At 40.5% G+C, this 25,008-nt stretch overlaps 1 pseudogene; it reads left to right on the top strand.

Annotated features, from left to right (window-relative positions):
* LOC137005020 (putative nuclease HARBI1) overlaps positions 1-25,008 on the top strand; it is a 170,817-nt pseudogene that overhangs the window by 29,929 nt on the left and 115,880 nt on the right.

Consider the following 25,008-nt stretch of genomic DNA (forward strand, 5'->3'; position numbering starts at 1 on the left):
CCAATATTGAGTCTGCATTCTGACATAGAACCTAGAACGAAAATAATGTAGGAGATGGGCGAGACAAATTTGTTGAATAAAGTAGTTATTTTTGTTTTGTTTTTGTATACAAAAAGTATTCTCTTTGTTTCATAAAATTAAGGTTTTACCACTGTAGTGTGACTGTTTTAATGAGGTCTATAGTACCTTTCTGGACCTTGAATTTCATTGCTTTCTTTTGAGGATAAAAAAAACCCTCTTGGATTTCATAAAAAATATAAATTTAAAAATATATAAGTTTTCTGAAAGTTCACAGATGTACCACGTGGCTGCTGTACCACCTGATCGCTGTAGACTCATAGGCGTTGATGTTGGTGCCATGGAAATGCATAATTCCCAGTCCAAGGATGTGAACAGCTCTGAATATAATGTCACATGTTGTCATCTCAAGATTCCGGTATAATACGAAGTGGCGTGAACGCAGCATAACATATGCACTGAAGTTGGAGTACCCTTCACAGCTCAAGAACACCTTTGATTTTATTCAAAGAGTGTTTCTTTCTCTTGGACACAAATCCCTGAAACCAAAACTACAGTAGTGTAAGTGAAGGCTAGCTGAAGTGAAGTTGTTTTAAAAGTTTAGTTCACCCAAAATGTAAAATCTATCATCAGTTTGTTCACCCTCATATCATCCCAGGTGAAAAAAGTACACTTCTAAAAATGTACTTAAAGTGCACTAATTTTGTATTTAATATACTAAAATGTATTCTTCTTTAGTACTTCAGATAATCTTAAGAACATCTAAAGCCGCGCACACACTTAATGATTGTAAGGCTGACTATGAATGTAAATTGATACTTATGACTGATCGCGCTCAAACGTGTCCAGTCAGAGCCAGTTGTGTTCAATGTGCAATTACAGTCGGTGTTTAAATTCAATGTGTAAGTATTTAATTCTGCTTCAGTCACAGAAAACAATCGCTGTGTGCTGAGCACAGTCTTAGAATGTTTTAGCTAGTCGTTAGATGTGTGCTCAGCTTAAGTGTACTGCTATTTCGAAACACCATGAAATATGAACTAAAATGTGCTTTTAATATAATTTCTCTGTATTTAAATTTTTTTATTTAGATGCTACTTATAGTACATTTGAACCCATAGTGTGCTACAAGTGTTAACTAAATATATTTTTTAAAGGTGCCCTAGAATTAAAAATTGAATTTACCTTGGCATAGTTAAATAAGAGTTCAGTAAATGGAAATGACATACAGTGAGTCTCAAACTCCATTGTTTCCTCCTTCTTACATAAATCTCATTTGTTTAAAAGACCTCCGAAGAACAGGCGAATCTCAACATAACACCGACTGTTACGTAACAGTCGGGATCTTTAATATGTATGACCCCAATATTTGCATATGCCAGCTCATGTTCAAGGCATTAGACAAGGGCAGCCAGTATTAACATCTGGATGTGCACATCAGAATCATCAGACTAGGTAAGCAAGAAAGAACAATAGCGAAAAATGGCAGATGTAGCAATAATAACTGATATGATCCATGATATCATGGTTTTTTTAGTGATATTTGTAAATTGTCTTTCTAAATGTTTCGTTAGCATGTTGCTAATGTACTGTTAAATGTGGTTAAAGTTACCATCGTTTCTTACTGTATTCACGGAGACAAGATTGTCGTTATTTTCATTTTTTAAACACTTGCAGTCTGTATAATTCATAAAAACAACTTCATTCTTTATAAATCTCTCCAAAAGTGTGTAATGTGAGCTTTAGCCACGGAGCACCATCAAACTCATTCAGAATCAAATGTAAACATCCAAATAAATACCATACTTACATGATCTGATATGCTGCATGACGAACACTTTGTAAAGATCCATTGTGAGGGTTATATTAGCTGTGTGAACTTTGTTTATGCTGTTTAAGGCAAGCGCGAGCTCCGGGGGCAGGGAGCACGAGAATTTAAAGGGGCCGCAGCCTGAATCTGTGCATATTTAATGATGTCCCCAAAATAGGCAGTTAAAAAAATTAATTAAAAAAATCTATTGGCTGCTATTTTGAGCTGAAACTTCACAGACACATTGAGGGGACACCTTAGACTTATATTACATCTTTTAAAAAGACGTTCTATGGCACCTTTAAATACAGATATATAGATACAGATAGCAAATCCAAAACACTTTTTTTAGTTGAAACACAAATTATGATGTTTTACAAAACAATGTAATTATGTTTTTTAAAACAAATCCTGTTTATCTGCTTAATTCAAATAGTTATATTTTTATGGTGCGTATTTGGTATTTTTTTGGATCTTTTAGGTTTTGGTTATCTAGATTTTCATTAAAGGGACAGAAACCAAATAGAGATACATTTATTTGTGTTTCAAAGATTAACAAAAGTCTAATGGGTCTGAAACGACATGGGGATGAGTAAATTATGACAGAATTTAAAGTTCTGGGTGGACTACGCCTTTAACCTTGTGTTTGCACAAAAGTTGTAAAATTATTTTAATTGAAGTTCTGAATTTTAATGAAGTTCTAGGTAGAGGCTGCTGCTGTGGCCGAGCGGGAGAGGAGGAAGCCGCGGGAGGGTGACGAGCAGACTGAGGCACCTGAGGTGGACATCACCTGACCAATCGAACGCGCCGTAACCTTAGTCGCCCGAAGGGCAAGGTCGGCGGCCGTGCGGGCCTCCTGAAGGGCTGCTTGGTCAGCAAGCCCTTGAGCACCTTAGCCTGATAGACCTGTAAGGTGGCCATGGCGTGCAAGGGGCTTGGGATCACCGCGCCACGTGGAAGCGCTCGGAGGACACAATTGCATCACAACCGAGCGCTCCACAGGGGGTACCCTAGCATAGGCTGACTCGTCGGGTTGTTCCACACCGTAACCCTCAGATCACCCTGGCCACCAGCCGAAGATCGGTGTGTGGCAGAGGGGACTCGATACTGTTTAAGGTAATTGAGTCTAGATCTAAGCATCTTGATAGTCATGTTCCCACAATGAGAACATGAACCATCCACGAACGCTGCTTCAGCATGCTGGAAGCCCAAGCACGTGAGACAGCGATCATGGCCGTCAAGAGGCGCCATATACCGACCGCACCCAGAAACACATGGGCGGTACGACATCTTTAAAAAGACGCGACCTAGAAACCCCGTAAGCTCTTTTAGAAAATACTCTTTTAGCACTGAAGCGCTCAGGGGAAACAGGCAAAGGCAGGAACACTGGAATCCGCTGAAATGCGCCATCACACCAGTACTGCAGAGACTAGCTGTAAACACTCCGGTGAAGGCACGATGCGCTCGGCTCCGAAGCGAAAGCTTGAATGCGTGTTGCACGCGCTGCTCCTTATATACCCACAGTGTGGGGCGGAGCTTGCGCATGCAAATTCCGCAGACCAAGATACTTCTTGTATCATTGGCTCGTTTTGTTAACACTTGAAGGTGATTGGGCTCTCGGGCGAGACCCCATTTCGTCAGTCTCTGACGTAACGTCAAAGTGACCGACTGAAAGGGAAATATAGTTGTATGTTTATAATTATTTTAGTATTTTTTCTTGTTTTCTTTTTGTGATGTTCTACAAATATTAATAATCTACATGTTAAATTGGTTTGTTGGCAAGTAACTTTTTGAGCAGTGTTGAAAAAAGAACCTGAAAGGGCCCTTTAAGCAGCAGCAGCTGATACAACAGCAATAGCGTTCTGTTGCACATGTGCAAATTTAACTAATTCTAACTAAATTTATGCTAATTCTTGACTTTCCACTGTAACCATCTAGTACGGGAGAATAGCCGATTTGCCGTAGTCGATAATATGTGACTTTAGATAAGTACATTTTATGTTTTATGGTTATTTGGCATTTTAATTGTATCTGTATGTCATTTAATGCCAAAAGCAACCATTCTCTTGCATTTATTTAAATATAATTTATTTTTTACTATGTCAAATGATCCATTAAGCCGTCCTCTTTGTTGTTGCAAAGCGATTTTTGCATTCTTTAGCTACAGCAGTTGACATTTCAGACTTTTATCCTTCCCCATAGTAGGTGTCTGTTCTGTGTTTGTAATACTCCTGGATAGAAGTAAAAGGAAAGAAGAGAGAGTTGGATGTGATGGCTTCTCGTTTCTTCATTTACAACGAATGAATCAATAATGCATATAACAACAGTTTGTCTCATTACAGTGGTCAACACATGTGTGACTTATTTGTACAGCAATGACTGGGTATAAACATGAACAACAACATTTTTCATCATCAGAATCCACCGAGTGACACTCAAATGTCTTATTCTTTTACAAGATTAAGATTCCTAGAATATACAGATAAGCATCAAAAGCATTTATATATTATACATATATAATAAACATATATATATATATATGACATCTAGTATTTTTATCTAAATAATATTAGTAATAATCTAAGTTTATCTAAATAATATTAAATTTATGTCAAAATAAATACATTTAGAGTACAAACAATATTCTCAGTTCGTTCTGATTAGGGTTCATACACATTTTCCATTTCAAAATTCCTTACTTTTCTAGACTCAAATTTCCAGACCTCCTTCCAAACAATTTTCTGCCATCGGTCTCCTTTTCTATGTTTTCTCTGCTTCATGTTTGTAGTCTGGGTCTTACAGTCTTTTAGTGATTTTTAAATTAGTGTTTGATTGTTGAAATAAAGTTTGGTATTTAGTATTCACGTCTAGGCCCTTCTGTTCTTAAAACAACATACCTGTGTGACTTTTGTTGGGGATTAATCTACAAGTACTAATATATTCCGTTTAACAGGGTGGCGAAGTGACTTAGCTTGAATCCCTTTCCGACCATACCACTCGCTACATAGGCTGTAACACTGTCACATAAAATTTATGTTTTACCACTCTATTTATTACAATGATTTATGTATAATAGAGTTTTAATTGGTTTACATGTGTTTTAGTCCATTTTATTCCTCTTATTTTAATGTGTGTATGTCTTTAAATGTGTATGGGTCTGCCTGTCATGTGACTGGTCACATGACAGGAACCAGGAAGTAGACCAGTATAAAGGAGGCAACATGCCAGACAATCGGTCTCTCATGACAAACGTGATCACGTGCTAGCTGGACTGAGGAGTTTCATTTTACGGACTTACCTTTCCAGCAAACCACATCACTTTTTCATTGGATTATCACTTTCAGGACTTTGTATATACCGGTGGACACTCTCACATTGGGACTTTATCAGCACACTACTAGGACTCTTAAGGACTGTTTTATGGTATGGTGCAAATGGACTCCACGCTTTTAAACGGCCTAAGTTTTTCTAGTTTTATTGTGTTGTTTTAAGTTCCATGTGGAAATTGTAAATACACTTTATTTATTCACTTTATTTCTGTTGTCTGTCTTATCTTTTTAAACACTCCGAAAGCTCACACAGTTTAATCTGACCCCATTTTAATTCTTGTAAAATCGACCAATAGGGCCGATCGTTACAAGGCATAAATATTTAATTTGTTTAACATTCTAATAATTTGACACATTTACTTAATAGACATCCTTCTGTGACTTATCCATTCTGCTGTTTGCTCTGTTGTAGGTATTTGTTGTTGCCATCAAAGCATTTCTGTAGAGTAGCCTACAAGTATGAGTAGCCTACACAAGCGCAGTATCAGTTTCTGTAATATTTTAGGAATTAGAAAAGAAAAGTTTCTAAACATCTGCAAACTGCAGTCAAAAGAGGTGTATGTCACAGATCCCTTGTTCCCCTGGACTCCATTTCCCATGATCCTCCTGTTCTCCACACCTGCACTCACTTCCCTCGTCAGTTCCTCATCATCACGGATCACCTGCACCTGGACTCTATTATCTGCACTCCCTTTATATTGCACTCACTCCCTTCACTCCTCGTCCGTCTTAATGTTATGTTTACGTTGTATGTTTGGTTCCTCTTGCCTTTTGGATTAAAGTATTATGTATTGTGGAAATCCGTACCTGCCTCATCTCTTCAAACCAGTACAACTGTAACAGAAAGACAGACCTATATAGACTGGATTTCCACAAGAAGATGGAGACTTTGACCAGCTCCCTGGCTCCTGCGCCTCCAACGCCTCTCACCCTGTCATCCGGCGATCGCCTTATCGGGCTCTTCCAGATTGGACGTTCACTGGAGAGGTATGTGGAGGAGTTCGTAGAGCTAGCTTTTCTGACTAACTGGTCTGAGGCACGTTTAATCACCCTGTTTCTGGACGGACTGGACGAGAACACTATCCGTTTTTATGAACCTGAAGATTATTTTTCCCTGAACGAAACCATTAATCTAATTTTATATTTAAACGGATCTAGTTTCTATTGTGATGAGGTTCAGGATATGTGTTCATCTCGTCCAGTCTCTCCTGAAACACGGGTGGCCAGGCCAGTTGGTCAGCTTGCCTATCCCTCCGCATATCCCTCCAGTGAACTGATTTCCTGGTCAACGCTGGACCCACACTCCTCAATTGGGTCCAGAAAGCAGCGGAGGAGGAAGCAGCCCGCTCCAGTCTCTCCAGAGCCCGCTCCAGTCTCTCCAGAGCCCGCTCCAGTCTCTCCAGAGCCCGCTCCAGTCTCTCCAGAGCCCGCTCCAGTCTCTCCAGAGCCCGCTCCAGTCTCTCCAGAGCCCGCTCCTGTATCTCCAGAGCCCGCTCCTGTATCTCCAGAGCCCGCTCCTGTATCTCCAGAGCCCGCTCCTGTATCTCCAGAGCCCGCTCCTGTATCTCCAGAGCCCGCTCCTGTATCTCCAGAGCCCGCTCCTGTATCTCCAGAGCCCGCTCCTGTATCTCCAGAGCCCGCTCCAACCCTGTGCGAGCCGCCAGATCTGGACTGGCTTATTGACTTTTTTAACGAGCCCTCAGCTCCAGCCGCCGCCTACGAGCCCTCAGCTCCAGCCGCCGCCTACGAGCCCTCAGCTCCAGCCGCCGCCTACGAGCCCTCAGCTCCAGCCGCCGCCTACGAGCCCTCAGCTCCAGCCGCCGCCTACGAGCCCTCAGCTCCAGCCGCCGCCTACGAGCCCTCAGCTCCAGCCGCCGCCTACGAGCCCTCAGCTCCAGCCGCCGCCGACGAGCCCTCAGCTCCAGCCGCCGCCTACGAGCCCTCAGCTCCAGCCGCCGCCTACGAGCCCTCAGCTCCAGCCGCCGCCTACGAGCCCTCAGCTCCAGCCGCCGCCTACGAGCCCTCAGCTCCAGCCGCCGCCTACGAGCCCTCAGCTCCAGCCGCCGCCTACGAGCCCTCAGCTCCAGCCGCCGCCTACGAGCCCTCAGCTCCAGCCGCCGCCTACGAGCCCTCAGCTCCAGCCGCCGCCTACGAGCCCTCAGCTCCAGCCGCCGCCTACGAGCCCTCAGCTCCAGCCGCCGCCGCCGAGCCTGCCGCTCCAGCCGCCGCCGCCGAGCCTGCCGCTCCAGCCGCCGCCGCCGAGCCTGCCGCTCCAGCCGCCGCCGCCGAGCCAAGTTCTCCAGTCTCCGCCGCCGAGCCAAGTTCTCCAGTCTCCGCCGCCGAGCCAAGTTCTCCAGTCTCCGCCGCCGAGCCAAGTTCTCCAGTCTCCGCCGCCGAGCCAAGTTCTCCAGTCTCCGCCGCCGAGCCAAGTTCTCCAGTCTCCGCCGCCGAGCCAAGTTCTCCAGTCTCCGCCGCCGAGCCAAGTTCTCCAGTATCCGCCGCCAAACCAGCTCCATGCTCCTCCACCCACACATTGACTTTATTCCTTGGACTCCTCTATATGATCCTTAACCTCTCCAAGTATTTTTTGGGGGGGGGGCCAAGTACCCGTGGGTGGGGGACATGTGGGCGCCACACATGTGGGTGGGCCTCTGACGTGGCCTGCCAAGGCTCCTGACCCGCCGTGGCCTGCCAAGGCTCCTGACCCGCCGTGGCCTGCCAAGGCTCCTGACCCGCCGTGGCCTGCCAAGGCTCCTGACCCGCCGTGGCCTGCCAAGGCTCCTGACCCGCCGTGGCCTGCCAAGGCTCCTGACCCGCCGTGGCCTGCCAAGGCTCCTGACCCGCCGTGGCCTGCCAAGGCTCCTGACCCGCCGTGGCCTGCCAAGGCTCCTGACCCGCCGTGGCCTGCCAAGGCTCCTGACCCGCCGTGGCCTGCCAAGGCTCCTGACCCGCCATGGCTCATGGATCCGCCCTGGAGACCTCCACTCCAGTCCACTCATCCCCCGGCACCTGCATGAGGTCTCCAGGGCGCCCGCCCCCCCCTCCCGGTTATTCTATTTACGGCGCGAGGACGCGCCTACCGGGAGGGGGAGGTACTGTCACAGATCCCTTGTTCCCCTGGACTCCATTTCCCATGATCCTCCTGTTCTCCACACCTGCACTCACTTCCCTCGTCAGTTCCTCATCATCACGGATCACCTGCACCTGGACTCTATTATCTGCACTCCCTTTATATTGCACTCACTCCCTTCACTCCTCGTCCGTCTTAATGTTATGTTTACGTTGTATGTTTGGTTCCTCTTGCCTTTTGGATTAAAGTATTATGTATTGTGGAAATCCGTACCTGCCTCATCTCTTCAAACCAGTACAACTGTAACAGTGTAAAGGTGATGTGTAGGAACCAAGTTGTTTTAGGGGGGTCTGGGGGCATCGTCCCCCAGGAGAAGATTTTTGTGATTTTAACATGTAAACAAAGCATTCTGGTGCACTCAAGAACATAAATAGAAAAAACTACATTTGCTTCAAGTAAAAAAAGTAAAGTATTGGCAGTAGAGTTGAGCATTGACACAATTTTAACAATTGAATGATTTTGATTCAGAAGCTTGCAATTTGATTACCTTTGATTCAGTATTGATTAATTTGGGGCCTATCAGGTACAATCATTATAATATTAGGTTAAAATTGATTTGCAAGCTACGTACATATAGGCTAAATTACATATAAAGGAAGTTTATATAAATTTTTAATAATTTTATGTTTTTTTTTTGTTTTTTTTATTTAGGCCTAAACATTTAAATAGTGGCTGTCATGAAACAGATTTTATACATTCAGTATTGAAGCACATGATAAGTACAAATACAATGAATATGCAATAGCCTAAAGTGTATATATTTAGCAAAATTCTCCTCTCAAAGTTCATTTTTGTAGCTGACATTAGTTTTTGGACATTGAACAGCTTTTCTGAAATGTGACATTTTTATAAGCTGTTATATTGATGCCTTTCTGCGGTTGAAACACTGATTGATCGATTGCATGTGACATGATACGGATTTCGGTAAGTTGTACTGTACCTTTCAACATACCTTCGGATGTTCATTTATGTTTATTTTGTGTTGTAACTAAAGCAAATGAAATGGTTGGATCACAAGCACTACAGTGATCTGTCACGCCACAAAGCGCCAAGAAAGATCACGACTCACTCCAGTCCTTTGGAAAGTAGGCCATTTTTGATTCTTGTGAGAATTCTGAGACAACACACTAGCCCTGAAAAAAAAAAAACTTCGCATCTACACGATTCACATAAATTATGTATTTTGATTCAAAACGGATAACTTCACTGTAAAGTGACTAGTTTGCAGGTATGATGAATTAGAAAACTGAATAGAGACAATAGTCTGGAAACACAAATAATTTTCCATCCTCTGATTTATTTTTTCCATACTTTTCCAAAACTGGAAATTACTCCAATCAAATTCCATACTTTACCAAACCGCGTAGGAACCCTGATGTCAGTACAAGCACAAGACCAAGTTTGTCATACATGAGATGTTGCAACTGTAAAGGCTGAATTACACTTCTGCATCCAGTTCAAAGCTTGTTTGTAGCATACTTAGCCCATGGCATAGCCTGATGTGCACCTCTTCAAAAATGTAACAATGCGTCAATTCTACGCGGACCGCAAGCGCTGTGACTGTGACCCCTCCCTCAAGTCAAAAAAAGGGTGTGGAGCAATCAAAGAAGAGCGAGCGTTTTCAACTTCCATAGGAATTAAAAAACGTTCTGTTTCAGGGGACACATGCAATCAAACTACAACAAAAGTCATTGCCTCTTTGCTGCCATCACTGTTGAAGCTTCTCTGACAACATGCATGACAAGCTGCTTTATCTTCGGCTTTTGCCTAGATACTCAAGATGTCCAAGGACACTGGCTACTTAGCAGTCTGCATGCACGACGATGCGGACAATGACACAGAAATAGAAACCTGATTCCAAAAAAGTTGGGACACTGTACAAATTGTGAATAAAAAAGGAATGCAATAATTTACAAATCTCATAAACTTATATTTTATTCACAATAGAATATAGATAACATATCAAATGTTGAAAGTGAGACATTTTGAAATGTCATGCCAAATATTGGCTCATTTTGGATTTCATGAGAGCTACACATTCCAAAAAAGTTGGGACAGGTAGCAATAAGAGGCCGGAAAAGTTAAATGTACATATAAGGAACAGCTGGAGGACCAATTTGCAACTTATTAGGTCAATTGGCAACATGATTGGATATAAAAAGAACCTCTCAGAGTGGCAGTGTCTCTCAGATGTCAAGATGGGCAGAGGATCACTTCTCCCAATGCTGTGGCGAAAAGTAGTGGAGAAATTTTGCCATTCGCCGTTGCCGGCTAAAACTGCTAGGTTAAAAAAGAAGCCATATCTAAACATGATCCAGTAGCACAGCCATTTTCTCTGGGCCAAGGCTCATTAAAATTGGACTGTGGCAAAGTGGAAAACTGTTCTGTGGTCTGACGAATCAAAATTTGGAAAATTCTTTTTGGAAAACTGGAACGCCATGTCATCCGGACTAGAGAGGAAAAGGACAACCCAAGTTGTTATCAGATCCTCAGTTCAGAAGCCTGCATCTTTGATGGTATGAGGTTGCATGAGTGCGTTTGGCACGGGCAGCTTACACATCTGGAAAGGCACCATCAATACTGAAAGGTATATCCAAGTTCTAGAACAACATATGCTCCCATCCAGACGTCGTCTCTTTCAGGGAAGACCTTGCATTTTCCAACATGACAATGCCAGACCACATACTGCATCAGTTACAACATCATGGCTGCGTAGAAGAAGGATCCGGGTACTGAAATGGCCAGCCTGCAGTCCAGAACTTTCACCCATAGAAAACAGAACTAACCCTTTAAAGGGCACCTATTATGCAAAATTCACTTTTACATGCTGTTTGACCATAAATGTGTGTTGGCAGTGTGTGAGCAAAACCACCCTAGAATGAGAAAAATCCACCCAGTGTTTTTTTTACAATCTCAATAATTCATAAGCACTGTCTCAGAACGCCCTGTTCTAAGATTGCTCTCACTGTGACGTAGAATTGCGCTAAGCCCCACCCACGTGGTTTGATTGACAATCTGGTTTTGGCATAGACCCCGCCATGGGTGATCTGTCAACCATCCTCCATTGTTTCAACGACAGCCGGTAATGTCTCCTAAGAAACATAAGTGTTCTGTTGTGGGATGTAATAATGAACATGGTAGTTTTCACTTACTTCCGACATCAGAGCCACTGAAAACGCAGTGGATGGATTTTATTTACGAAGGAAAGGCGCCACTCAAAATTCCAAAATACGTTTGTTCGCGCGAATAATTTTTTGACTGACTGTTTTGAGAACGAGGGTCAATTCAAAGCAGGTCTTGCTTCAAAGTTAATCCTCAAGTGTGGATCGTTGCCTACTGTTTGCGATCCAACGTCACCTCCAGAAGAAGTTAGTGTATTTAATGTTTTTTGAGCAAATAGTCATTTCAGTCGATGTCAGCCAATTCAATAACAAATGCGTCTAAAGTTGTTGTCGTCGTCGTAGAATGTCTGTGTATATAATTTAAACCTTGTTTGTATAGTGTGCATCTAACGTACTTAGCAAACGTTATCATAGTATTTGTGTTTGTAGTTTCAAAAAATTGTGCGAACGTTATCACAGTGTGTGTGTGTGTGTGTGTGTGTTGCACATCCATAATTGCAAAGGGGACGCGATTAAAACTCTACAAGTACATAAATGAATCAAATAACCATTCAGAGACGTCCTGCTCCATTCTCAATTGTGTTTCTTCTGCCGGAGTCTCTTCATCATCTGGGTCTGATTCCGATTCAAACATGTAGGGCTGAATGCCATACAAAACAGCGGGTCTCTCACTCTCAGCCATTGTTTATTGCCATATGTATGTAGGTTACGCCCTCATCCAAAGGCAGGGCGGGGATATGCAGCTCATTTATATTTAAGGTGGTACACACCAAAACAGCTCTTTTTAAAACGGGCCCCAAAAATGACATTTTCAAATGGTTATAATAAATTAACTGTGGGGTATTTTGTGTTGAAACTTCACAAATACATTCTGGGGACACCCAAGACCAATATTACATCTTGTAAAAAGGGGCATAATAGGTGCCCTTTAAACATGATGCCGTTCTTCCACAAGGTGGTTTGGTGTCACATTAGTTTCCAGGTGGGCCGTTAAAGAACGCGACACACACATCTCCTGGACATCCTATAGAATACAACTAACCAGATGACGACTTTGAAAGTCATGAACTGTTTCCAGTTAAGTCTGCCATATGCATCAAACGTTCAGCCAATGGTCCATGGGCGTGAAGTCTGAGGCTGAGACTAGCCGAACAGTAATGTAAATGACTGATTTAAAATTAAAGTTTGTAAAACAAATCTTGCTCCATACTTTATCATGACAGAATATCTGCATTAATGGACACAATTTTAGGTAATAGTGAGTTAGCAGAAGTATTTTAGCAAGACGGTAATAATGTGAGTTAGCCGGAGACACAATATAGATAAAACTGTGTATATTGAACATTCAATATAAAATACATCAATAATTAATCATACTTGAAGTTTATGGTTCTGAGGAGCAAGTTAGTCCAAATAAAGCAGATACTGTCCCATCTTTAACCACTGATTCTTCACAGCCTCATCCTTTGGAAGTGAAAATAAACCAATTTTCCTTTCACAGTGCAGTGGCATGCACAGACATCCGGGAGGGCAGGGGCGAAAGCAGGGGGTTGTGGGTCTTCATAGGTAGGAATCACGAGTGCAAAGGGCACTTTTACTTTCGTGATCAAAGAGGCAGGGTCTCAAGCCACCCCTAAGATATGCTTGGAAAATTTGGAGTGGTCCAACAAATGAAGTGAGAGAATCTACTAGCGTTCATATTTTTAAAAAGGCAGGTTGAGACATTTTTAAAGTTGATTATGAATTTAACAAATCTGTGGAGTTTCTGTAATTTTGTTAATGTTTTTATTTTACTTTTTAAATATTTTACATTGATATTGTATGAAATTATATTCCTAATATTTCTTTTATGATTGTGAAGCACTTTAAATTGCATTCCATGTATGAAAATTGCTATATAAATGTTTATTAGGGGCCAAGCCCCGAAGGGGCTGTAGCCCCTATTGTAATTGTACGTTTTCCCTCTTATTAGGGGCCAAGCCCCGAAGGGGCTGTAGCCCCTATTGTAATTGTACGTTTTCCCTTTTATTATTATTATTCTTCCTCCCGAATGGGAGTCTATGGCAGCCCTATCAACGGAACATGAGAAAATGATGAAATTTGGCACAGTTGTAGAGATGCTCATGAATAGTGATTGGACCAAATTTGGAGTCTCTAGAACCAACTCTATAGCGCCACCACCAGTTCAAAATTTCAACATTCTGACGGTTTTAACATTTGAACTGTTTGTCATAGAAAAATTACATTTAGTTCATCTGATTCGTCTCTTCATGCTGATGCTATTCAACTTCTTACATTAAGTCTCCACCCATTACAGTAGCGGCCATTTTGAAAAGTACAGTATTTGTTTTTTTCGCTTCTCCTCCTTCAAAATTTGTCCAATTTTGTCCAATCTTTGATCAGATTATCTTTGGATTGAGCCGCACAGAAATGACTGAACAGATTTTTTTTATTCATCTTTGTTCAAAGGTTATGATGTCACGAAGTTAACGAGGTCGACCCAAAATTAGTATAGAGGCTGTATCTTGGCCAAACTTTGAGCAATCGAAACAAAAATTGGTACCCTTCATCAGAACCATGGTCTGAGGGTCTATGCCAAACTTGGGAACACCTACAGGTCATGAGATATGAAAAATGGCTATTTTGGCCAATAACTTTTGAACAGTTTGTCAGAAAATCAAGATCTTGGTGTCTATGGATTCCTTGGATCATGCCGAATCCGACGATACCAATTCTGTCAATATTGGATGAATCACGTGTCCGCCATTTTGAATTTTGTCATAAATTGCGATATCTTTTAAACAATTTGACATATCTTCACAAAAATTGGTATGTATGACCTTTAGAAGGTCGTGAAGGTACCTGAGAAGTTTCAGCACAGCGCCACCTACTGTTCCACAGATGTAATGATTATTTCAAAAACGCTTATAACTTTTGAAAACACTTTCCAAAATGTGTATGCTTCATGTCATTTTATTCCCTGGCTTATGCCGATTCCGACAATGTATCATTTGTCATTTTCCTTAAATGTACCTGTCTGCCGTATTGAAGTAAATGAAAAACAGTTTTTTCGCTACTCCTCCTACAAATTTTGGTCAATTTTGTCCAAAATCAGCTCAGATGATCTTTGGACTGAGCCGCACAGAAATGACTGAACAGATTTTTGATATTCACTACCATTTCCGAGATATTCATCTCTGAATGTGACCTTGCTTGTGTTTGTTGTCTTATGCTAGTTAGCTTAGCACAGTAATTGCTTAGCATGCTAAACTATTGCTATTCTTTCTAATGTGGTCTTCAGTCAACAGGTTAACCAAAACTTAGTTGGCATTAAATAACTTTGCATACTAATATGGTTAACATGCTATGAAGCTTTTTTTTGTGAACTCTTTCTCACACTGAAACCTCTGCTTAGCATACTGATGAACTTGCATGGCTGATTAGCTCAATGTGTTACGCCACGGATCCCGAATGCTCTGCATCGTGGGTTCGAAACTCAGTGTGACACATGCCCAGACCGCATGAGGTACTGTGGCAGGAAAAGATGCAGAACTTGTGTCTGTTCTAGGCATTCTGCCTAAAACTGGTCTAATCTGAAGCTATCACATGCAATTCCTTTATGTCCAAATTCGTAGTTATTCTTCTTCCCCCTGTATGGTAATCAATGAACCATAAGAAGGAAAATTATCAAATTTGGCATGCTTGTAGTGATAGTAATTAAAAGTAATTTGACCAACTTTGGAGTATCTAGGACTAAGTCTATAGCGCCACCACCAGTTCAAATATTCACTTTTGTAAAGGTTATAACTTTTGAACCCTTTGTTCCAGAAAAATGAATGTCAATACAACTGATTCCTCTCTTCATACTGATCACATTCAATATCTTACATTAAGTCTCCACCCAGTACAGTAGTGGCCATTTTGAAAAGTACAGTATTCCGTTTTTTCGCTACTCCTCCTTCAAAATTTGTCCAATTTTGTCCAAACTTTGATCAGGTGATCTTTGGTCTGAGCCGCACAGAAATGACTGAACAGATTTTTTTTATTCATCTTTGTTCAAAAGTTATGATGTCACGAAGTTAACGAGGTTGACCCAAAATTGCTATAGAGGCTGTATCTCGGCCAAACTTTGAGCAATCGAAACTAAAATTGGTACACTTGATCAAAACCATGATCTGAGGTTCCATGCCAAATTTGGGAACAGCGACACCTACAGGTCATGAGATCTGAAAAATGGCTATTTTGGCCAATAACTTTTGAACACTTTATTAGAAAATCAAGATCTTGGTGTCTATGGATTCCCTGTGCCATGCCGAATCCGAGGATATCAAATTCGTCAACATCGGATGAACCACGTGTCCGCCATTTTGAATTTTGTCATAAATTGCAATAACTTTTAGACAATTTGACATATCATCACAAAATTTGGTACATATGACCATCAGAGTGTCCTGAAGGTACATGAGAAGTTTCAGCACAGCGCCACCTAGTGTTCCACAGATATAATGATTTTTGCAAAATTGCTTATAACTTTTGAAAACATTATCCAAAATTTGTCTGCTTTGTGTCATTTTATTCCCTGGTTTATGCCGATTCCGACAATGTGTCATTTGTCATTTTCCTTAAATGTACCTGTCTGCCATATTGAATTAAATCAAAAACAGTTTTTTCGCTACTCCTCCCACAAATTTTGGTCAATTTTGTCCAAAATCAGCTCAGATGATCTTTGGACCGAGCCGCACAGAAATGACTGAACGGATTTTTGATATTCGCTACCATTCCCAAGATATTCATCTCTGAATGTGACCTTGCTTGTGTTTGTTGTCTTATGCTAGTTAGCTTAGCATGCTAATTGCTTAGCATGCTAACCAGTTGTCATTCTCTTTAATTTGGCTCTTCAGCTATCAAGTTAACCATGAGCTTCATTAGCATTAAGTTAGCTTAGCATGCTAATATGGTTAGCATGCTAAGTAATGCTTTTTTGTAAATTCTTTCTTACACTAAAAGTTCTCTTCCACAGATTGTTGAATGTGCATCCTCAAGTAGCTCAATGTGTAAAGCCAGTTACCTGATGAGCTCTGCACCCCAAGATAGTGGGTTCGAATCCCAGGTGGAGCGGTTTTATGAAATAGTGTGTTTTGATTCCTTTACTGCCTCTTGGATTAGAAATAAATGCTTTTTGTTTCATGCTGTGTTCATTTTCATCTAAGCTTATGTACATTCTGAGTTCATTTTCGCCCGTAATTCTGAACCAGCTGTTTCATGTTTGTTCATTTTCTGCTGTTTTTCCTCTTCCTGCTCTGTATTGCGCTAAAGTAGTTATTAAATATAACATTCAGTGCAGTTTTATAAAAATTCTTCATTTTGAGTTCATTTTCACATGAACTAATGAACTTCGGCAGGTGTGCCAACATTCACCTGCACAGTGGTGCAATGAGTTGAGAAATGGACACTGGACTCGGAGGTCGTGGGTTCGAATCCCGTGTGGGGTTCCTTTATACAATTGTGTGTAATGAGTCATTTTGATACCTTTTTTATCCAAATAAAGCATTGTACTAATCTTTATTCCTCTTGAATGAGATACAAGTGTTTTTAGTTAATTCCCTGTTCATTCTCTGAACTTCTATTGATTTTCATTTCATTTCCACCTGTCCTTCTGAACCAGCTGTTTTGCATGTACATTCAATTTCTGCTGTTTTTGCTCTTCCTGCTCCGTATTGCGCTACTGCCCCTTCTGGGGCTTGGCGCCGAATTGCTGCTTGCAGCTATATTTAGGGGCCAAGCCCCGAAGGGGCTGTAGCCCCTATTGTAATTGTACGTTTTCCCTTTTATTAGGGCCCAAGCGAAAATTCGCGCAGGGCCCTCTTGTTCTTCTAAGGATTATTATTATTTAGGGCCCAAGCGAAAATTCGCGCAGGGCCCTCTTGTTCTTCTAAGGATTATTAGGGCCCAAGCGAATTAAGCGCGCAGGGCCCTCTTGTTCTTCTAAGGATTATTAGGGCCCAAGCGAAAATTCGCGCAGGGCCCTCTTGTTCTTCTAAGGATTATTAGGGCCCAAGCGAAAATTCGCGCAGGGCCCTCTTGTTCTTCTAAGGATTATTAGGGCCCAAGCGAAAATTCGCGCAGGGCCCTCTTGTTCTTCTAAGGATTATTATTATTTTTTTTTTTTTTTTTTTTTTTTTTTTTTCCGTCTTCCGGGGCTTTTTGGGGGCCTTAACATGCTCAAAAACTCTTGAAAATTGGCACACACATTGGAATCCGCGGCCATTAGGACGCCGGAGAGGCTGGTACCCGGGCGTGGCAAGGGGCTCGACAGCGCCCCCTTGAAAAAGTCTGAAAATTTGGTCCATATATTAAACATGCTTGCACGTATTAGTATGAAACTCGGTACACATATAGACCTCATCGGGCCGAACAACTTTCGCGCTCTAAGTTAATCGCCACGCCAACAGGAAGTCAGCTATTAAGGGTTGTTTGAAAAACGCATGCTCTGGAATTTGATATACTCCTCCTAGACGATTAATCCGATCGCCACCAAACTCGGTCAGCATGAAGTCAAGACACTGATGATTAAAAATTGCCAGGGGATTTTTGATATCTCGAACGGTTTGGCCGTGGCGAGGCAACGAATTTATGGCGAGAAAAAGGAAACAGGAAATGTGTTATAACGTCTTAATACATATATTGATCTTTATGAAACTTCACGAGTGTGTTCGTTATAGGAGTCTGATCACATGGATGTGACTATTGTGAGTCAAAGTTATAGCGCCACCAACTGGCAGCAGGAAGTGTATCACTTTTTGAAATGTTTTGAGATCACCCTCTTATTTTTACCTGATTTGCTTCAAACTTCATCAGTGTAATGTCAATACACAGCAGATGTAGACCTATGACAGGATTTTTGATATTTGAAATATTGTTGCCATGGCAACAGGTCAAACTGTAATAATATTCTTGAGTGTTTTTGAGGCTCTTAACATGCTTCAAATTGCATGAAACTCGACACACACATCAATATTGTCAACCAGTAGACATGGACAAAGCCATAGAAATGGGCGTGGTGGAGGGGCTCAGTAGCGCCACCTTTTGACAAAAGTGGGGGTTAGTTTTTCCTACAGTCACCAAACTCGGTACACATATTATTCTCATCAAGCCGGACAATTTTCTAATTTACATTCATTAGCTCCGACCAACAGGAAGTCAGCTATTTTGGTTTGAATGTTAATTTTTTGAAAAACAGGCTATGAATTTTATACTACTACTCCTACAGGGTTTATCCAATTTACACCAAGCTTTTTTTAACTTGTTGCGAACACATTGAAGTTGTTTAATTGCAAACGGATTTTGGATATCTCAAACGGTTTGGCCGTGGCGAGGCAACGAATTTATGGCGAGAAAAGGGAAACAGGAAATGTGTTATAACTTCTGCATACATTGATTGATGTTTATGAAACTTCAGGAGTGTGTTGGTTGTAGTAGTCTGATCACATGGATGTAACTATTGTGAGTCAAAGTTATAGCGCCACCAAATGGCAGCAAGAAGTGTATCACTTTTAAAATGCTTTGAGATCACCCTCTTATTTTTACCTGATTTGCTTCAAACTTCATCAGTGTAATGTCAATACACAGCAGATGTAGACCTATGACAGGATTTTTGATATTTGAAATATTGTTGCCATGGCAACAGGTCAAACTGTAATAATATTCTTGAGTGTTTTTGAGGCTCTTAACATGCTTCAAATTGCATGAAACTCGACACACACATCAATATTGTCAACCAGTAGACATGGACAAAGCCATAGAAATGGGCGTGGTGGAGGGGCTCAGTAGCGCCACCTTTTGACAAAAGTGGGGGTTAGTTTTTCCTACAGTCACCAAACTCGGTACACATATTATTCTCATCAAGCCGGACAATTTTCTAATTTACATTCATTAGCTCCGACCAACAGGAAGTCAGCTATTTTGGTTTGAATGTTAATTTTTTGAAAAAACAGGCTATGAATTTTATACTACTACTCCTACAGGGTTTATCCAATTTACACCAAGCTTTTTTTAACTTGTTGCTAACACATTGAAGTTGTTTAATTGCAAACGGATTTTGGATATCTCAAACGGTTTGGCCGTGGCGAGGCAACGAATTTATGGCAAGAAAAGGGAAACAAAGTGTTATAACTTCTGCATACATTAATTGATTTTGATGAATCTTCGGCTTAGTCTTCGTTGTACAAGGCTGATCACATGGATGTGACTATTGTGATTCAAAGTCATAGCGCCACCAACTGGAAGCAGAAAATGTGTCACTTTCAGCATACATTGAGATCACCCTCTTATTTTTACCTGATTTGCTTCAAAATTCATCAGAATAATGTTAAAACTTGGCACATGTAATCCTTTGAAAATGGGCAGGGAGGAGGGGCTCTATAGCGGCACCTTGTAGTGCAGTAAATGTGGAGTGAATTTGACATAGTCCTTTGATGTTTAACCATTTTAAGTGCCTATTGCCCGCTGTGCACAGTTGCCCTGAAGCCACCGGGGTGGCGGTGCCACCGGGCTTGGGCCCGCCATCGCTGCTCGCAGCTATATATATATTTTTTTTTTTTTTAATATTTCAAAATTTATTTCACTGAGTAGCCTATATATACACACACAAACACACACACTCCAAATCATATTTAATGTTTTTAAAATAGGCTATGTAAAATAGTAAAATAGTTCCAATAGATTTTACTGTGGTACCGAAATTAGTACCGAGAACCGTAAAATTTTCATGGTATTGGTACCGACTACTGGAATTTTGGTACCGTGACAACACTACATGCAACCGTCTACTACAGTATTGTGTCAGACAGTGCATTGTAGTGTCCCTGAAGAAAAATTCAATGAATTTACTGCTTTAGGAGAGGAAGAATTGTCTAAACTTGTTAAATCATCAAAATCAACAACATGTATTTTAGACCCTATACCGACTAAACTATTGAAAGAGATGCTTCCAGAGGTCATAGATCCTCTTCTTAATATCGTTAATTCATCTTTATCACTAGGATATGTACCAAAAACTAAGCTGGCTATTATTAAAATTAGGAATTATTAAAAAAACACAACTTGATCCTAGAGAATTATTCAATTACAGGCCGATCAGAAATATCACCTTTCTGTCAAAAATACTAGAAAAGGCAGTTTCATCACAACTATGTTCCTTTTTAGAAAGAAATAGTATCTGTGAGGATTTCCAGTCAGGATTTAGACCGTACCATAGTACTGAGACTGCTCTCATTAGAGTTACTAATGATTTGCTCTTATCATCAGATCATGGTTGTATCTCTCTATTAGTGTTACTGGATCTTAGTGCTGCATTTGACACTATTGATCACAATATTCTTTCAAATAGTCTTGAAAACTATGTTGGCATTAGTGGAATTGCATTGTCACGGTACAAATCATACTTATCTGACCGTTATCAGTTTGTAGTAAACGAAGAGAGGTCATATCAATCACAAGTTCAATATGGAGTACCGCAAGGCTCAGTACTAGGACCGTTGCTTTTCACTCTGTACATGCTACCCTTGGGAGATATCATTAGGAAGCATGGCATTAGTTTTCACTGTTACGCTGATGATACTCAGCTCTATATTTCTTTGCACCCTGACAAAACTTACCAATTCACAAAATTTACAGAATGCATAGCTGATATAAAAAATTGGATGACCAGTAATTTCCTACTACTAAATTCAGAAAAAACAGAGATTCTAATTTTTGGACTAAAAACTACTTCACGCAATAACCTAGAATACTGTCTAACACTTGATGGCTCCTCTGTTTAGTCTTTGTCATCAATTAGGAACCTGTGTGATGGATCCGAAATGGTCAATATTCATATTCATGCACTTTTATTAATATTCATTTTTAATCATTTATGGCTTATGATTTATCAGTCTTAATTTTGATTTCATATATTTATGTACTAATACTTTATATATTAATTCTTATCATATTTTCAAGTATTTACTTGTTATTGTACACTTATGGTTATTTTTATTTTATATTTAAGAGAGTATGCTTGTTATGTTCAGTTGTTCTTCAAGTGTTCTAGTGTGACAGGTCACGCTGACACGTTTGTGGTTAGACATTGGACGCCAGCAGAATTAACCATTTGAATTTGAATCTGATCAAAATATGTCTGTTATTTTTCCTGATGACATTTAAAAGGGTAAAATTTGCAAAATTCCCCAAAGGGGGTCAAAACAACTTTTTTTTCTCTATTTTGACACTGGACCAGTAGATGACGTAATGGGTGAAATTAACCTTTTCTTTTAGAACAAAAACATCAATTTGTGTGGGATTTAAATTTCCCTATATGCTCATGGTATAAAGCTGACCGAGTTGATTGATAATTCAGCTTTTTCCCTCCTTTGCTCTCCTTGGCTTCTGCATCTTGTCTCTTATCTGCAAATGTCTCAATTATTGCTCTTTTTGATCTTCATCTATTAGATACAATACTCTGGATTTTACAATACTCTAAACTTTATTATTAACTATTGACTAATACTTTGTGATGGTTATTTTACCTTTTGGTTTTATTAAGTATTTTCATTATCGATTAAAGTTTGCGTGTGAGGCTAAATTTAATTGTAATGAATAAATCATTTTTCATCAACTTATATCTACTGCCTGGATCTCATTTTCACAAGTTTCTGCATCACTGGGTGTGCTCTTTGATACCAATCTTTCATTCGAAGGGCATCTGTAAAACTGCATTCTTCCATCTTAAAAATATATCTAAACTACAACATATGCTCTCAATGAAAAATGCAGAACAGTTAGTTCATGTGTTCATGACCTCAAGGCTAGATTACTGTAATGCTCTAATGGGTGGTTGTTCTGCTCGCCTGATAAATAAACTACAGCTCGTATAAAATGCAGTAGCTAGAGTTCTTACTAGAACCAGGAAGTATGACCATATTAGCCCAGTTCTGTCAACACTGCATTGGCTTCCTGTTAAACATCGTATAGATTTTCTTGCTAATTACTTACAAAGAACTAAATGGTTTAGCTCCCCAGTACCTGAGCGAGCTCTTAAATCATTATAGTCCTTCACGTTTGTTGCGATCTCAGAATTCAGGCCAGCTGATAATACCTAGAATATCAAAATCAACCGCAGGCAGTAGATCCTTCTCCTATTTGGCACCAAACTCTGGAACAATCTTCCTAACATTGTTCGGGAGCAGACACACTCTTGTCAGTTTAAATCTAGATTAAAAACTCATCTCTTTAACCTGGCATACACATAACACATTATCAATTTATATTTTCAAATCCGTTAAAGGATTATTAGGCTGCATAAATTAGGTCAGCCAGAACCGGGAACACTTCCTATAACACCAGATGTAATCGTTACATCAGAAGAAGAATGGTATCTACGCTAATATTAGTCTTTCCCAAGGTTTACCGTAGTCAACCGGATCCAGGCCGTATCCAGGTGAGGCCGAGGACTGGCACTTTGACACGACCACAACGCAGCCCTGACGTATCAGCTGAGATCGAGTCAACTAGATCATCCATTGTGAAGGCCTCGTCGACACGACAGCCAGTGCCACAGTTCCTCAACAAACTGTCCATACCGGCGTGATGAATATGATCCTCAACTGGATGGAACTGAAAAAAAATACTTAGATTGTTGCGATCCTATCAGACTTATGATAGCAACCTGATTGTAACAAAGCACTGTTCGCCAGAGGAGAACTGGCCCCCTGACTAAGCCTGGTTTCTCCCAAGGTTTTTTTCCTCTCCATTTTAACACCTATTTGCCACCTGTTTGCTACCTGATGTCACCTGTTGGAGTTTGGGTTCCTTGCCGCTGTCGCCTTTGGCTTGCTTATTTGGGGACACTTGACATTTGATATTCAACAGTGCTTTGATCTGCCTAATATTATAATATTATAATCTTGCATTTAAAGACTGATATTATACAAACATAAAATCTTGATTAATAGTGATATTTTCAGTATAATATTATGATATGTGCATTGTGCAATAAAGAAATACACCAAATAAAGTTTAATATCAATAATCTTTTTATCAGTTTAATGATATTAAATATATCATTAATATAATATAATTACTTAAGTCTTAAGTAATGTGTCAATACTTATGTAAATGGATTTGAAGTATGCAGAGTATGAAATATAAAGGGGTCATTCTTTGCTCGGTTTCTGTATATAATTTGAATACAAGTTTTATTTTTTATGCTACTATAATGTACGCACTGCAAAGTTTCTTGACAACTGTATTAAACTGCACAACTTAATCTGAAATTGCAGTGTTTGACTATGAAAATGCTGCTCAGAGATGGCATAAATGTATTTACACAGATTTTAACTGCATATTGTTGTTATACAAGGGGCTAAGGCGGGTCAGAGCAGGCATAATCTAGCTGCATTGCGTCAGAATTTTGAGCAAGCACAGAACAGCCTTAACTCAGCTGTGTAAAGACCATTTCTATTTGCATCTAATTGTAACGTTGCATCTCAAATGTCTCACATTCACCTGTTGGGTGGATCTCAGGGGCTTCAAGAGAAGCATCCATGCCACTGATGCTCTCTGATACTTCGGCTGAAGTTCCTTCTGGGTCAGTCAGACCTTCACACATCCGTGACACCAACTCTGAGACAACATTTTTGACGTCAGCCTCCAGCTGCTTCTCTTTCGCTCCACATTCACAGACTGATGTTGTCTTGATCTCATCAGCAACAAGCTTCACAACATTCCCCTCTAGAGCACAATAACTGAATGAGATGTCATCATCATCAGTCTCAGCCTGCTGCTCCAGATGGATCTGTGCTGATGGATCGGTACCGATAAGCTCGTAGATGGCATCGGTGATCTGAAACTCCAACTCCACACATTCCCCATCTGGTACCCAGCAACTATCACCACAGTAGAATTCACCGTTGAAATATTCAAGTAACATTAAGTTTCAATTAAAATAGTAGGCCTATTCAAGTAATATTTTATAGCAGTTCACCCCAAATGTCACATCTGTCATCATTTACTCACCCTCATGTTGTCCTGAACCTGTATGAGTTTCTTTCTTCTGTTGAACACAAAGGAAAATATTGGAAGAATGTTGAGAACCAAATGGTAGCCATTGATTTCCACAGTATTTGTGTTCAACAGAAGAAAGAAACTCATACAGGTTCAGAACAAAGTAAATGATAACAGATGTGACATTTTGGGTGAACTCTCCCTTTAAAAAAAATTACACTAAGGCCTTCGTTTGTGTTTTAAATTTCAATATCTGGTGAGAATTCCTTAATTTTTGTTATTTTTCTCTTTCAACATAATTTGAGGGGGAGTTTTTCCAATAAATCGTTGTTGTCCCTTTCTTTCCAAAATGTTTTCTCCCTTTCTTTCCAAAACGTGATAAACACCACTCTCCTTCCTCTGCAGAACACGATATATCCGCTTAACCAATCACAGTGCACCATTCCACCCACTGTAAACATTGAAGGCTTTTTTTAAAAAGACGCTTTTAATACCAATGTACTCTGCAAATGTGTTTATTTAACTGTGCGGTGGCACCAGATACTCTTTAATCGGTAATAA

This window comes from Chanodichthys erythropterus, chromosome 3 (genome assembly GCF_024489055.1).
Source record: "Chanodichthys erythropterus isolate Z2021 chromosome 3, ASM2448905v1, whole genome shotgun sequence".
In the NCBI taxonomy this organism is placed as follows: Eukaryota; Metazoa; Chordata; class Actinopteri; order Cypriniformes; family Xenocyprididae; genus Chanodichthys; species Chanodichthys erythropterus.